Source organism: Heteronotia binoei, chromosome 1 (assembly GCF_032191835.1).
Source record: "Heteronotia binoei isolate CCM8104 ecotype False Entrance Well chromosome 1, APGP_CSIRO_Hbin_v1, whole genome shotgun sequence".
Lineage (NCBI taxonomy): Eukaryota > Metazoa > Chordata > Lepidosauria > Squamata > Gekkonidae > Heteronotia > Heteronotia binoei.
The window spans coordinates 70,260,022-70,274,929 of record NC_083223.1 but is presented as its reverse complement, the minus strand read 5'-3'; the positions used below and the strand labels follow the sequence as shown (position 1 = coordinate 70,274,929).

The window sequence follows — 14,908 nt, the reverse complement described above, 5'->3', positions numbered from 1 at the left end:
CAGATTCCCTTGCTGGATTGTGCCCAGGCTGTGCAAAGACTGAGTACTGCCCTATTTTCATCCAGTGCTGGAAATTGTGGGCATTGACATAGATGGCTGGTGCACTCAACTCTGGTAAAGTTGGCCACTTGTTTAAGGAAAAGTTCCAAATCCAAGGTCAAATTTCCTACTGAGCTAAGTGTACAATGACATAACTGACTCAAATCTTGCCTCTGCCTTATAGAAAGTGGAACAAATAAGAGAGAGAAGTAGAATGTGGGAAGTATCAGTAAAAAAAAAGTGCCCGAAGTGACACCTCCAGTCTTCTGCTTTGAGTGCTCCCCGCCCCCCCCCCCCACGAGAGACAGCACTGGTAATAAATGTAAGTTACTATCATACTGTAATTGTGCTTTATAATTGTCATATAATTCATTATGCAGCAATGTAGTGATCACTCTGCTAAGAACCAACGAGTAGAAAATTAGGGCTTGAATTAGTATGGGTTTCTATATAGATTTTTAAATCGCTTTAAAATCAGGATTGTTAAGCCAGGAAAGCCACCGTAAATTGTGGGATATAGAAAGTTACACAGTACCCATTAGATTAGAAATGGATCTAGGCATTGGTCACTGTGTATTTATGGAATATTCCAGCACTTGCTTTGCCCCACTTTCACCCTTTCCAGCTCTTCCCAACCAATGGCTGGGAAGGTGTACAGAGGGGTTTTTTTTTTTTGTGTGTGTGTGTGTGTGTGTGTGATATTCATTCCTTTGGGGAAGCAACCTGATTAGAATGCATGGGCTAGAAAAGACTGATGAGGCATTATTCATTCATTTATTTATTTTATTGGATTAATATCCCGCCCTCCTCGCCAAAGCAGGCTCAGGGTGGCTCACAACAATAAAAATTTTACAATTCTGAACAGTTAAAACATTAAACATATTAAACAATGAACAATTAAAACATTTTAAAACAATTTTAAACAATCTGGTGCTAGTGTTATTTCCACAGTCTTCAGCCCTCATTGGGTATCCTCATATACTACTATCAGTTGAAGGCGAGTTGAAACAGAGTTGTCTTACAAGCCTTGCGGAACTGGGGAAGGTCCCGCAAGGATCTTACTTCTTCTGGGAGTTGGTTCCACCAATAGGGGGCCACCATAGAGAAGGCTCTCTCTCCAGTGGTCTTCAGTCTTGCCTCCCTCAGCCCAGGGATCAATAACAGATTCTGTGTCCCAGATCTAAGTACCCTCTGGGGAACATATGGGGAAAGACGGTCCCTAAGGTAGGCAGGTCCTTGGCCATATAGGGCTTTAATGGTGATAACCAGCACCTTGTAGCGAATCTAGTACACTATCGGCAGCCAGTGAAGCTCTTGCAGCCCAGACTATATGTGCTCCTGCATGGAGAGCCCCAGTAACAGCCTGGCTGCTGCACTCTGCACCAGCTGTAGCCTCTGGATTCAAGACAAGGGCAGCCCCATGTAGAGGGCATTACAGTAGTCCAATCTTGAGATGACAGTAAAATGGATCACAGTTGCCAGGTCGCCACGGTCAAGGAAAGGGACCAACTGCCTTACCCAACTAAGATAGAAAAAGGCGAATTTGGCAGTGGCTATCTGGGCCTCCATTGTCAATGAAGGATTCCAGCAGCACCCCCAAGCTTGTGACCTTGGGCACTGTTGTAAGTGGCACACCATCAAAAGCTGGTAGGAGGATTCCCCCTCCCGGGCTGCCTTGGCTCAGACAAAGACCTCTGCCTTCATCAGATTCAGCTTCAGTTGGCTCCACCTAAGCCACCCTGCCATGGCCTTCAATGCCAGATCCAGATTTTCTGGGGTACAGGTAGACCGACCATCCATCAGTAGATAGAGCTGGGTGTCATCAGCATACTGATGGCAACCCAGTCCATATCTCCGGGCAATCTGAGTAAGGGGGCACATATAGATGTTGAACAACATCAGGGTGAGCACTGCCCTCTAAGGCACACCACAGTTAAGCGGGTGCCTCTGGGATGACTGTCCCCTGATCACCACCCTTTGTCCCCGACCATGGAGAAAAGAGGAAAGCCACTGTAAGGCCAACCCCTGAATCCCTGTGTTGGTGAGGTGGTGGATCAGCAACTGATGGTTGACGGTGTCGAATGTAGCTGACAGGTCCAACGACATCAGTATCGCTGAACCACCTCGATCCAGATGCCGCTGGAGATCATCCACCAGGGCAACCAGTACTGTCTCCACCCCATGACCTGGGAGAAAGCCAGACTGATGGGGGTCCAGGACGGAAGCGTCCTCCAGAAAACTGTAACTGTAACGTTACTGCCCTCTCAATAATTTTGCCCAAGAAGGACAAATTCGAGACTGGCCAATAGTGTGCCAATTCAGCTGGATCCAATGTTGGTTTTTTCAGGAGAGGGCAGACCGCTGCCTCTATGAGGGGCCCTGGAAAGAGCCCCTCATAGAGGGATCTATTTACGATATCCCGTATAGGATATCGTAGCTCCATCCGGCAAGCTTTAATCAGCCAGGATGAGCAAGGGTCCAGATCACATGTTGTTGGGTGCACAGTAGAGAGAATTTTGTCAACTTCCTCCAGGCTGAGTGTTGTAAAATGACTATGAAATACTGTCACTATTCAGCAGGTAACCCTCAATGAAGGTGGCATACAAAGGGCCTTTTACCAGTCTGAATAGATAAAACCAGGCATGGAACAAATAGAGAGCAGAAAGAAAGATTGCACAAGTGGTAAGAGTTCAGGGAATCTGGGGGTGTACTTTTCAGAGGAAAGTGCCATGACCTATATTTCAGGAAACATGGTTAATAATTGGAAGTAGTATATTGTACACACTTGGGAGAAGGTAAGGATGTCATACAAAGCTAGACGGTAGCTTAGGGAACATAAGGATGTCAAACAAAGAAATTTCAATGGATAAAAAAAAGAAGTAGATATAAGAACAGCAGCTGAAGAAGCATCCCTGGAGCCCTGGGAGCTTGATAGCCTGAAAGTGTAAAGCTTCCACACAGAACATGTACCATTCACAACTGCCTGGGGGTTTCTAAGGGAGATGCAATGCCTCATACCTCCCTTTGGGAGGGAACAGGAATGACAAAATTTGCCTTAAGCAGCACTCAGATGGGTGAGGATGCCAGTAATTACAGTGACTGTTTTCACATGGAAGATTTTTCCCGTTTCACTCATCAAGGCTACTACTCTCCCCTCCCCCTGCCCTTTTTCACTGCACAATCTTCCTCAGATTTTTTTAAAAATCTAGTTTGCTATCCATTGTACAATGAAGCCACCTCTTAGACTTTTTTAATGTTCTAAGTGGAATGCCATAGCACTAAACCAATATAGCACTTCAGTGTTATAGTGCAGGGGTGGCCAATGGTAGCTCTCCAGATGTTTTTTGCCTACAACTCCCATCAGCCCCAGCCAGCATGGCCAATGGCTGAGGCTGATGGGAGTTGTAGGCAAAAGACATCTGGAGAGCTACCGTTGGCCACTCCTGCTATAGGGGCACCATTGAGATGTCTTGACTCCACTGAGAAAATCACTCAGTGAAAACGGGTGGGGGAAAAGTGGCACTGTTTGAAATGATCATAGTTTTTCAGATACAGCTCTTTAACAGAAGGAAATTCACTCTATGACACCTCCCCCACCCCAATCCCTGTATTGTTTTACTTGAAATCAGCCCTACAACAAATAACATCCAGTTTAGAATGGTAATGTGAAAATGGCCAATGTGTCTGGAATGGAAAGTATGCCTCCTCCCCCCCCCCCCCCGCTCTCCTCTACCTATCCATTAGGATTTTTTAAAATGTTTGAAAATCCCTTTTAGCTTCACTGGCAAGTCACAATGGCAAGGGGCTGCTGTATTTAGACTTTTCTTAATATCCTTAATTCTTAAGAAAAGTAACGTGGAACGGCTCAGTTGCACCATGTCTCTTACACTGTATGGGTATCAACATTAAGATATTAAGATTCCCAAATGTTTAATGTTTAATTCAGTTTATACCCCGCCCTCCCTGCTGAGGCGGTCTCAGGGCGGGTTACGTCCGAGTCAGAGCATGCTATGATCACCATCATAAAACAATATGAAAGGTACACCTGTTTCAATAAAAAGGAGCACCTCCTCCACTCAACCTATCCATTTGATCCCCCGACCCCCGTTTATTTTAAATCTCTGTAATGCCATAAAGCATTGTTACTCATCTATGGCAATTCAAACCACAGTTTGCATGGGTTTTCCAGTAGTGTAACTAACTCAGAAGGAGGAGGGGATCACTCACAGTCTCCTGCTTATTGCTGAAAAGCACCAAACTCAGGATAAGGGAACTTGTTCATGGATAGGGAGGGGGGAGTTGTGCTGTAACAGGCAAATACAAGTGGTGGAAAGCTGTTATCTAAACAGGCAAAAGAGTTCAAGAAAAAAATAAAGATTGTGTTATGCACAATTCCTCTTTAGTACTGTGCATGCTCCCAAGATTTTTATAAAGATAATAGAGGGTGGGTGAGGATCCATGATGGAAGAGAGACAGCAATAGAGGGAGAGGTGATGGTATTGTGCGCCTAGTGTGAAATAGAAAACTCGGCTAATACTGGATTACACTGTGCCATGTTAAAGCTCTGTTGCAAGTGCAAACTGAGAACATATTACACGAGCACTATGATGAGGGCAGTACAACTCCTGAGTGTGGAAGTACCCACTGTGCTCCACCAGCCCAAGATAATCTTCTTCCAGATAAGTCCATACAGGGCTTTTTTTTGTAGGGAAAGCCCAGCAGGAACTCATTTGATATTAGGCCAAACCTGACAGCATTGTTTCACGCAGGGCTTTTTTCCAAAGAAAAAGCCCAGCAGGAACGCATTTGCATATTAGGCCACACCTCCTGATGCCAAGGCAGTTGGAACTGCATTCCTGTGTGTTCCTACTCAGAAAAAGCCCTGAGCCCATAGGCTAGACAGTCATATGATTATTTATATAAGTATTTAGAGAATTTTTATGCTGCCTCTCCAAGGAACCTGCCCAAGGCAGCTTACAAAATAAAATGCAACAGCAGCATAAAACACTAAAAATGAAGACCCAGTATAAAACAACCAACCATGGCATAAAAAACATAGATAATTTAGCATCTTAAAACAATACCAGTTTCCAGATTAAAACACATGGGTGAACAGAAAAGGTTTGGCCTGGTACTGAAAACAAGGTAGTGTAAGCGTCAGATGAGCCACAAGGGGAAGGATATTCCACGGGCAAGATGTCACTTCCAAAAAAGCCATCTCTGGCTGCCACCCATCTCACCTCTGAAGGTGGAAGCACAGAGAGCAAGAGCTCTGAGGCAGATTTTAGCTGGCAGGCTGGACAATATGGATTGAGGCAGACCTTAATGCATCCTAGCTTCAAGCCATTTAGGATGTTAAAACAAAGAATCATCTTTTTGAATTGAGCTCCAAAACAAATGAGCAGCCAGTGCAGGCCTTTCAATACCAGACTGATAACTGACATTGTCCTACTCTTCTGTCCTCGGGGCACACCTATTATTTTCTGTGCAGCAGGCTTATTTGTGGCTCTCACATTCCTTGGATCATCCCAGTCAGATTATACAATAAAGGAGTAATTTATCAAATTAGATAACACAGTGAGCTGTTACTGAAGCAAAATGAGTACCTACATAAAAATTCAAGATTTTATTTTTTATTCCGCAATTTAATTAAATAATTAGTCTGTTTAATTGGCAGCATGGCCAAAAACACTCTGTGAGCTATTAATGTAGAACATTCAAGGTCTAAAAGATGAAGCAAAATTATCTTCACCTTATTAAGTAAGGTACAAAGTTCAAAGACAAATTGTGCTGCATGAAGACATTTTAATTACAAAAATTACCATCTAGTCTATAATTCTGGTAAATTATTGTAAAGGAAAAAGACAAAATCATTTAGCATACAGGTGAAATAAAAGAGAGATACTGATTAATCAGCAGCAGTATTTTCAATCACTACCATTAATCTGATTCCTTCTTAAACCACTAAGGATAATGAAACTTTGTTACATAAAGACAACAGGAAAATCTCAATACTGAACATTTATATAGTCACCTCTAATGAGGGGTTGGCACAATACTGGTACAAAGGTTGGGGTTTTTTTTAGAAAAAGCCCATCAGAAACTCACAGACTCCCTGACAGCACCATGGTTTCACATAGGAACATATTTGCATATTAGGCCACAAGCCCTGATGCCAAGCCAGCCAGAACGGTGTTCCTGCTCAAAAAAAGCCCCGCTGGTACATTTCTAGTGTACCAATGTGATTTATGGTATTGTGCAGTAATTAGGGATATACATTCAGGTTAACGCAAACAAAAATATACTAAAAAAAACACACCTTATCAGTATTTTTGGGTATATTTCAGCATCCCAAAGGCATTTAGGATTTTGCTGTGGAACTGAAAAAATACTAAAAAAAAAAAAATCCTGGATATATCTGTGGATTACTGACAAATCTGAAAAACAGCTGAGGGGCAGAAGCAAGTTGTTTCCTGTCCTCAGCTGTTTTGGGGCTTTCTTCTCCAGTCCCTTTAAACAGGGGGTGTCTAGAGGGACTGCAAAAGACAGCTTGCAAAACAACTGAGGTGGGGGGACTCTCCCATTGGCTAGAAGAAGAAGAAGAAGATATTGGATTTATATCCTGCCCTCCACCCCCAAGAGTCTCAGAGCGGCTCACAATCTCCTTTACCTTCCTCCCCCACAACAGACACCCTGTGAGGTGGGTGGGGCTGGAGAGGGCTCTCACAGCAGCTGCCCTTTCAAGGACAACCTCTGCCAGAGCTATGGCTGACCCAAGGCCATGCTAGCAGGTGCAAGTGGAGGAGTGGGGAATCAAACCCAGTTCTCCCAGATAAGAGTCCGCACACTTAACCACTACACCAAGCTGGAGCTCTTTGGGGATCTGATAATCCCTTCCCCCCAAGTCCAATAGATTTGAACTGAAAAATACTGAGAAGAAACTTGCACACCCCTAGCTGCAATATGCTCCATCCTTGTCACTTCTATTTGACACTAGAAGTATTAGGAGCTCTGCTCACATAACATATTTGTGCTAACGTAACATATGAGGAAGGGGCTCAGAATCACGCTTGACGGCTTATTCCTTTGTTACAGTCCTGTCATGATCTCCCCTGGCACTCAGCTCACTCTCTTTTACTTGCTACAACCAGTTCAGTCACTATCAGCAAAGTCACCAAGAAAACAGGATTCATGAAACGTTATACAGTTCAAATTCATTCTGTCCAAACTGAATCAGATAGTGACCACCACCATCGTGAGAAGTTTCAGTTGCTGGGATTTCCCCTGAATAATACTGGAAGAGATTGCCTCTGGTCCACCTGAGCTAGGTGTGTATGTATGATAGAAGAAGTTGAGCTTATCCTTCCCAATTCTAGCTGCTCCCCACCGCAACACACAAACTTTTCTTCTGTGTTCCCCTCTCAACTAGAGATGGAGCTATTCTTCTAGGGCTGGCAAGGTTCTCCTATAGCATGAAAAATCCATAGGGACAATTGGGCTGGAATCATCTAAGCAAGGAATCCCCCTCCCCTAAGGTTTCTAAGAAAGGTTTCTAATTAGGTTGCACCTTGCCAGAGGCGCAAGCCTTTGGTGTGAGCTGAATGGTTCTTGGCCTGTGGCTCTTAGACTGGGAGCTCTGTAAGAAGCCCAGGAAGGAGAGCCACATAAACACAACAGGATTTAAAGGGAGACTCCATATTTTAAAAAGCTATCATGAAGGTAGAATGCCAGCAGGTGGGGTGGGGTTTTTCCAGTGCTTTGCACTGAATGTCACATGTATGACTATCTGCCCACAGAACAGAAGTCTTGGGTGTGTGCTCAATGCAAGGAGCTCCTAGTCCTCAGGGATCGAGTTCGTACTCTTGTGGCTGAGGTGGCTGACCTGGAGAAGCAGAGATAGTCAGTTAAGCACTCAGAGAAGAATCTTGGGGACGTGTTAGATGAGCCCCACTCTGAACATGGCAGCCCTGTTGCTGCCAGGGAGCATGAGAGTCGAGAGGGAACAGGGCACTGTGCTGAGGATAAGGGGAATGCGCCCTCAGAAGGGATCTCTTCATCAGTTGGTGAGCGGGTATCCTTTCGCACTAAGAAACCATCCCTGTGCAGGGAGGGGGTCTTGGTAGCTGATGATTCGATCCTTAGGCAAGTAGACAGCTGGGTGGCAAAACCACGTATTAACCGTATGGTGACTTGCCTGCCTGGAGCGAAAGTAGTGGACATTACGCGTATTGTAGATAGGCTTATAAGCAGTGCTGGGGAGGAGCCAGTGGTTGTGGTGCATGTTGGCACCAACGATGTGGGGAAATGCAGTCGTGAGGTCCTGGAGGAAAAATTTAGGCTGCTAGGCAGGAGACTTAAGGACAGGACCTCCAAGGTACCCTTCTCAGAAGCGCTACCTGTTCCACGTGCAGGGCTGGAAAGACTGGCACAAATTAGAAGTCTCAAAGTGTGGATGAGACAATGGTGCAGGGAGGAAGGGTTTAAGTTTGTTAGGCACTGGGATGCATTCTGGAACAAGCGGGAGCTGTACAAAAGAGACAGTCTCCACTTGTCCCCAGAAGGAACAAGGCTGCTGTTGCTTAAAATCAAAAAGGTAGCAGAACAGTTTTTAAACTAAATCTTGGGGGAAAGCCGACAGGAGATGAAATGTCTCTGATTCGGGAGGACTCATCTCAAATATATGAAGGGTTAGCTGTTACTTTTCTACCGAGTAATGGATCAGAGTTGTCCACTGAGATGGTGATAAACAGTATGGACTGTCTGCCAAAGTCTCGAGGCAGCAGGAGGAAGGTTGTGGGCCTAACTTGCCTGGGAAATTATAGATGTTTGTATACAAATGATAGAAATGTTCAAAGCAAAATCGGGAAGTTAGAATGCTTAGTGTTGGGGGAAAACATAGACACCGTGGGAATTTCAGAAACTTGGTGGAATGAGGAGAATCAGTGGGACATGGTGATTCCTGGATATAAGTTATATCGGAAGGATAGGGAGGGAAGGGTTGGAAGTGGGGTGGCTCTGTATGTCAGAGAGGGTATACAGTCCAGTAAGATTGAGGTCAAATAATTAGATTCCCTTCTAGAAATGCTTTGGGTCGAAATAGTGGGCCCAAAAAGAAATTTAACTATGGGAGTTTGTTATTGCCCACCAAATCAAAAGATAGAGGATGATTATAATATGATGGAAGAATTATAGTGGCTAAATGTAAAAACTGTGTCATAACAGGTGATTTTAACTACCTGCAGATTGATTAGGTCAATATGTGTTCTGGTAGGGAGAAAGAGATTGAGTTTCTAGATGCTCTCAATGACTGTGCTATGGAGAGAAGGTCACAGAACCTACCAGGGGTGGGGCGATCCTGGATTTGGTCCTAAGTAATGCCCAAGACCTGGTGAGAGATGTAAAAGTGATTGCACCACTTGGGAGCAGTGACCATAATGTTATTGATTTCACCAGTTGTATAAATAGAGAGTTGCCCCAAAAGACCACCACAACCACTTTTAACTTTAAAAAGGGGTAAATTCTCTGGGATGAGGAGGCATGTGAAGAGGAAACTGAAAGGAAAGGTAAATAGAGTCAAAACCCTTGAGGAAGTTTGGAGGCTATTTAAAACTACTATCCTAGAAGCTCAGATAAAATATATACCACAAGTTAGGAAAGGAACAAACAGGTATAAGAAAAAGCCTGCATGGTTAACAAACAAAGTAATGGAAGCTGTAAAAGGTAAAAAGGATTCCTTTAAGCAGTGGAAAGCTAGTCCAAGTGAGGTTAATAAAAGGGAACACAGGCTGTGGCAAATCAAATGCAAGACTGTGATCTGGCAGGCAAAAAGGGACTATGAGGAGCATATTGCAAAAAACATAAAGACCAACAATAAAAATTTCTTCAAATAAATTAGAAGTAGGAAACCAGCCAGGGAGGCATTGGGGCCCTTGGATGACCAATGGGAAAAGGATTGCTGAAGGAGGATAGGGAAATGGCTGAGAAGCTGAATGTATTTTTTGCCTCCGTCTTCACTGTGGAAGATGAGAAGTGTTTGCCCACTCCAGAACCGCTAATTTTGGAAGGGGTGTTGAAGGACCTGAGTCAGATTGAGGTGACAAGAGAGGAGGTCCTACAACTGACAGACAAATTAAAAACTAATAAGTCACCAGGTCCAAATGGCATACATCCAAGAGTTCTGAAAGAACTCAAAGGTGAACTTGTGGATCTCCTGACAAAAATATGTAATCTTTCATTGAAATCTGCCTCCGTTCCTGAGGACTGGAAGGTAGAAACTGTCACCCTCATCTTTAAAAAGGGTTCCAAAGGAGATCTGGAAAATTACAGGCCAGTCAGTCTGACTTCTATACCGGGAAAGTTGGTAGAAACCATTATAATGGACAGAATGAGTAGGCACATTGATGAATACAAGTTATTGAGGAAGACTCAGCATGGGTTCTGTAAGGGAAGATCTTGTCTCACTAACCTGTTAGAGTTCTTTGAGAGGGTGAACAAACATGTGGACAAAGGGAACCCAATAGATGTTGTTTACCTTGACTTCCAGAAAGCTTTTGATAAAGTTCCTCATCAAAGGCTCCTCAGTAAGCTCAAGAGTCATGGAGTAAAAGCACAAGTCCTTTTGTGAATAAAAAACTGGCTAATTAATAGGAAACAGAGAGTGAGTATAAATGGGCAATTTTCGCCGTGGAAGATGGTAAGCAGTGGGGTGCCGCAGGGCTCAGTACTGGGTCCCATGCTCTTTAACTTGTTCATTAATGATTTGGAGTTGGGAGTAAGCAGTGATGTGGCTAAGTTTGCAGATGACACTAAATTGTTCAGGGTGGTAAGAACCAGAGAGGATTGTGAGGCACTCTAAAGGGATCTGCTGAGGCTGAGTGAGTGGGTGTCAGCATGGCAGATGAGATTCAGTGTGGCCAAGTGCAAAGTAATGCACACTGGGGCCACAAATCCCAGCTATGAATACAAGTTGATTGGGTGTGAACTGGCAGAGACTGACCAAGAGAGAGATCTTGGGGTTGTGGTAGAACTGAAAATGTCAAGACAGTGTGCGACTGCAATAAAAAAGGTCAACGCCATGCTGGGAATTATTAGGAAGGGAATTGAAAACAAATTAGCAGCCCTTTTCAGATGCACAGTATAATCAGATGTCACTGCTGTTTCCTTCTGGATTTAAAGTGGCTGATCAGACAGCAACATTTGCCTCCCGGTATTAACTTGTGGTAGCCCCCCCCCAAAGCCTTCTAGGAACCACATTATTTTGTTACCTGCTCCTTTGTGGTGTTTTTTGAGTTCTCCGGTTTCACCTCACAGTTTTCTCTGTCTGGATAGTTCTGCTGCAATATTAAACAACTTCTGGATGTCTGAAGGCTTTTCTAGAGCAAAAAGAGCCTCAGACATCCGGTTTACGGTCACCATTTGTTTTTTTACTACTTAGCAATATGCACGTAACCACATAACCGCATGGTTTAATCTGTGCACATGTGCATAATGTGCACATGCACATAATAGTGGAAGAAAAAAAGAACTGCATGGTGCCATCGTGTGGACGGCAGAAGACGGTTTCAACGTGGAGTGATTCCAATTGCAGTATGGCAGTCTGATCGATAATATCCAGAACAAAGATATTCGGAGCAGAACTGGGTCAGTTTAACACAAACTCAATATGTTGTGTAAACAGGGCCAGCCAGTATCATAATGCCTCTGTATAAATCGATGGTGCGGTCTCATTTGGAATACTGTGTGCAATTCTGGTCACTGCACCTCAAAAAGGATATTATAGCGTTGGAAAAAGTGCAGAAAAAGGCAACTAGAATGATTAAAGATTTGGAACACTTTCCCTATGAAGAAAGGTTAAAACGCTTGGGGCTCTTAAGCTTGGAGAAACATCGACTGTGGGGTGGCATGATAGAGGTTTACAAGATTATGCATGGGGTGGAGAAAGTAGAGAAAGAAGTACTTTTCTCTCTTTCTCACAATACAAGAACTTGTGGCCATTCAATGAAATTGCTGAGCAGTCGGGTTAGAACGAATAAAATGAAGTACTTCTTCACCCAAAGGGTGATTAACATGTGGAATTCACTGCCACAGGAGGTGGTGGCAGGTACAAGCATAGCCAGCTTCAAGAGGTGATTGGATAAACATACAAAGCAGAGGTCCATCAGTGGCTATTAACCACAGCGTATTGTTGGAACTCCCTGTCTGGGGCAATTATGCTCTGTATTCTTGGTGCTTGGCGGGGGGGGGGAGGGGAAGGGAAGGGCTTCTAGCCTCACTTGTGAACCTCCTGATGGCAATGCTAGAGTTAACTTGCATTCTGTTGAACATCCCCCATTCTCCTTTGAGGGTTAGTCTTTTCCTACTCTGAAGCTCCGTCATCAAAGGTTTTATGACTCAACTGGCCTGACAAAGACTAGATCAGACTAAGTTAGAGAATAGACACAACAAAGCACACACGGCTGCATTCCCTGTATGTTAAACTGTGGACTGGAAGTTTCCCCTTGGTTTGTGTCAATGACGGTGGGTGTCCCATTCCTATCACTGATCTTTTCCCCATCTGAAGCTTCTTGGCTGCACTTCTCAGTTTAGTGTGGAGAAATGTAGCTCATAAAAGTGAAAGAAGAATCTTCCATCTAGGACCGCTGACAGCAAGTGGGATGTTTTACTGCCCCTTCCTGGGCTTTCCCAGGTCAACCATTGCTCTAAAAATGCCACATCTTCCCCTGTAATTCTGATTGCCCATTCCAGCAAGCAAACCTGTATTAGAACAATCTCTCTGCGTTCAAAACTTCTAAACAGACCCTTCCTGTGAATAGGTTATATTCATGTGGGTTCTGTAGATACAATCTTTTCAGAGTTTGTATATACATAGGCTCTTTCAGATATGGATGCAAGGAGGCTTGGAGAGGGTCAGCAGCGATGACCCTCCAGTATGTTTAGCAATCACAAGCATGTTCTATCAGTAAGGCTAATATTTTTTCAAAGTAAAACTAAGGAAGTTTGCTGATGCTTCATTTATGAATGTTGCTGATGATGTAGAGCCGTTTATACATTACTTGAACTATGTGTTTACTGTTACCCTACATTGCTCTGATAAAATCAGCGTTTGTAGAAATGGGATTTGAAAATTCCAGCAACACACCTCAGGATGCTGGTCAATAAAAACACATTAAAATACTGTTCTAGTTTCAATTGTGAAAAGGCCCTTAGGAATGGGTTTTAAGTTATGAAATTCTATGCATTAAAATCCACTGATGTCAATGTGGTTTACTCAAAATACCACTAAAATTTGAAGATATTTATGCAAAAGTTGGGAAGTGTTAGTTGGTGTATACTGGGCTATGATTTCTGGGGAATTAACTTTGTTGTATGAATCTTCACCTCTCCCCTTCCCCTCCACCATTTTGAATGGGCTTGGTTGCAATATCAGACCCACCATCTGCAGAAAACACTGATATTTTGGAATTCAAATTGATCCAAAAGAAAACAACACTTCTCCCAGAATGTTATTGACAAGGCCGCTGTCCTTATGCCTTGTCAGCACTTTCTGGGCCTGTGCTAATATGGAAGTCATTAATATCCTGTTACAGAAAGGTGGACAAAGCCAAATGACAATCAATGCCCTGCATCTTCTGCTGCCAGAATCAAGCTAATAAACTTTTTAAAGAATTGGCAAAGAGGCAAATGCTACATCAGTAGATTATTGAAAAGTACAATAAAATAAACAAGCTGAGAAACTGGTTCTAAAAATGGCTTTCAAAGTCATTAGTTTAACCTTCTTACAGCCTTTATGTTGTGCCATTTTTAAAATTACTTACATAGAATTTATCTGTTGATCCCAACACAGATACACTGTGTAGTGCCATTATTTTTGTTCCCCCCCTTCTTATCTCAACTTGGTGACCAAAGTCATTATAACCTTTTTGCCTCCATTCTACTAAAGTTTACAGAAGCTACATTCTTGCACTTAACTGCTTCAGCTTTTCTCATGTACAATGATCTACTAACAATGCTACATGCCAAAGGACCAATTCACACGTTACAGTGTCCATGTATCCTCTAAATGGACTTTCAGCAGATGTCTCATGCAAGCCCCCAGATAGGAACTTCATTTCCAGGTCCACATAGGCCAAATATGGATCAAAACTATGGTGTGTAGGAGGATCTCTCCATGCCATTTTCCAACCTGGAATGGTCTTAAGGACCAAATAGTTGCTCACTGGAAAATTTGCATATACTGATGGGTATGCTTAGGTTTCCCAGTGTCTCCTGCTAACTGTGGTCAGACCTGGAGTTTCTCTTTCTACCTGCTCTACAGGTTAAATGTGCTGTCTGTGCATGCCCTAAATATGCTGTTTTATTTCAAGGAGAATTTAGCCCCATGGTTTTTTTGAGTGTGGATTCAGATTTTACTGCAAACTTGGGAGGCGGGGGGCAATTAGTAGGAAAATCTGTTAATGTGAGTGTGGCCCAATCCATGGATTTAGATACCCACATATGAGCACCACCCATTGCTATTAGATATATAGATGGTGGTGGTGGAGGTAATTAACATATAACACCCAGAGAACTTTTTAAAAAAGAGTATGGCTTCTTAATGGTTGGGTGGCTTGTAAAATGAAGAAATTAATCCCAATAAATTAATCCTAATCTAGAAAATGAATCCCAATAAAATTTTGAACCCTTATTTCCAACATTTAGAACCTCTAGTACAGGCCTTTATTTGAGGAAATCTTTGGAGATTTGTAGTTAATTATCTGCAGAGGCAACTATGTAATATATAGCTTTTAAGCATGAAGAAAAATTTCTATAGAAGGGCTCTGAGGAGGTTTTTAACAGGAAGGGGGGATTTGCTTTTCTCAGCAAATCTATT

At 43.2% G+C, this 14,908-nt stretch overlaps 1 protein-coding gene across 4 annotated transcripts in view; it reads right to left on the bottom strand.

The window, feature by feature from the left end:
- ADGRB3 (adhesion G protein-coupled receptor B3) overlaps positions 1–14,908 on the bottom strand; it is a 730,220-nt gene that overhangs the window by 297,344 nt on the left and 417,968 nt on the right. The window lies entirely within an intron of this gene.